Source organism: Corvus brachyrhynchos, unplaced genomic scaffold (assembly GCF_000691975.1).
Source record: "Corvus brachyrhynchos isolate BGI_N302 unplaced genomic scaffold, ASM69197v1 scaffold28, whole genome shotgun sequence".
NCBI classification, from domain to species: Eukaryota; Metazoa; Chordata; class Aves; order Passeriformes; family Corvidae; genus Corvus; species Corvus brachyrhynchos.
This window is the reverse complement of record NW_008246058.1, coordinates 9,060,538-9,062,398: the sequence shown is the minus strand read 5'-3', so window position 1 is coordinate 9,062,398 and position 1,861 is coordinate 9,060,538. Positions and strand designations below refer to the sequence as shown.

The following is a 1,861-nucleotide window of genomic DNA, read 5'->3' as shown; positions in this document are numbered from 1 at the left end:
ATGCTGAAACAGTCCAGACGAGAAGGGAAAAACCAAAGTCCCAGGAAAACAAAGTTCAACTCTCCGTTGAGAAAAGGAGCCAAAAGCTGGCTGAAAACCAAGCAGGGTGCTTCCTCCACTAGTGTTTTTATGTCTTTCACTTTCCTCCGAGGAAAATTTCCTTTCTCCCAAACCTGGTGGGGGAGGGGTGCTTGTAACCCCACTTCTCTTGGAGGACATTTTCCTCCCAATTTGTCCAAACCAGCTCAAATAATTAGTGGTGCCCTATGTGAGGCTCAAACCCACGACCCTGAGATTGACAGTCTCATACTCTACCAACTGAGCTAGCCAGGCCAGCCAGGGGACAGCCACCCCAGAGCCATGTGGCCCTGTTCCATCCACGGCCCTGCTCCATGTGGGCAGGCCCCACAGGTCAGGCCGGCCCCCACAGGCCGGGCCAGCCCTCGCCTAGTGCGGCCGAAATTCATCTGAGGCCGCTGCCCAGCAAAGATCATGTGACCAACAGCGATATGCAAAATCCAGCTGCAAGGCCCAGGTGAGATTAACCCTTTTAGTGTTGTAAGTTTCCTCCAGAACAGATGAAGCCTGCAGACATCAATCCTCTCCCAAGTCAAAGGAAAAGGAAAGGTGAAGCCACGTGAAGAAAACACCATAAAGACACCAAAGTCAGTGAAGAAGGAAAAGCTGAAACCCTGAGGGAGGAGAAAGAGGAGATGCTTCAAGCTTAGAAGCTGAAATTCTGTTGTAAAGCTATGGTGATGGACTATGATATATCAGAGTACCTGTTGTAATTTCATGAAAGCATGGGGGGGTGGAGTGTTCAAATTGCAATTGTGAGTAAAATACCTGTGCTGAAATAAGCAAATGTTGAAGTAGCTGTGATCTGGTGAGAAGGTTGAACAGAGAGAGATGAAAGCAATGAAGACCCTTGCTCCCAGGGAAGAAGAAGACCTCTGTTCCTAGAGATGAAGATGATCCCAGAGGTAGATGAAGAGAACCTTTTGCTTCTGAACAGCTCATCCTTAAAATGGTACCCCATTAGCTAAAGATTGAACCCTTGAAAACAGTTGTGGGGAAAGCTGTGAGTCGAGGGAAGGGACTCTCACATGCGAGCAGAGAACCAACCTGGGCAGCTGTCTCGCTGTGACATTGAAGCCATGAGAGAACTGTTTCTTGTGGAGATGTCTCCACAGCATGAGCAAGAGAGACTTCTCTTCCTAAGTGAACTGAAAAAGATTATTATAGTGATGGCAAACTGACTGGGAAAATCTCAAGGGTTGTTTTTTTACGTTGTCAGTGGGAGAAGGGACAAAGGCGGGGAGAAGTGTTCTGAAGGTTTAGTCTGACTTTTTTTCTTTCTTTTAGGTCTGTTAATAAACTTCTTTATATTCTTTTAAGTTTTGTGCCTGCTTTGCTTTCTCCAAATTCTTATCTCACAGAAGGAAAATAACTAAGTACTGGATATTTTGAACCAAACCACTACATCGAGATACCAGGATATCAGGATATGTGGAGAGTATACTGTCACTGCAGTTGGTCTGTAGTCCAAGCACCCATTCTGCAAGCAGAGCTGTAAGATATTGATCCATCTGGTAATTTAATTATGGTTAATTACGCAGTCTGGTAAATGTTGTTCCTGTCAGATGGTTAAAATTTCCTATCTAGCATGAAAACTATAAAAAGAAAAACATTATTGTGTTTTAAGTTAAATATGAATTTTTAATAACCTTACATTTCTAACAATTAATTTACCAGTTTCTACTGATTGAAAATACTATGTCATTTTTTGCACAGACCACTTGTTTCCCATGATCTTGGCTGCAGCTTTTTGTTCCCTTTTTGGGTACTTTGCCAAATTCAG

General features: G+C 43.8%; 1 non-coding gene across 1 annotated transcript; it reads right to left on the bottom strand.

Annotated features, from left to right (window-relative positions):
* Window positions 1-260: 260 nt before the first annotated feature.
* Window positions 261-333, bottom strand: TRNAD-GUC. Its single transcript has one exon. It is a non-coding gene; the product is annotated as a tRNA-Asp (tRNA).
* Window positions 334-1,861: the final 1,528 nt, after the last annotated feature.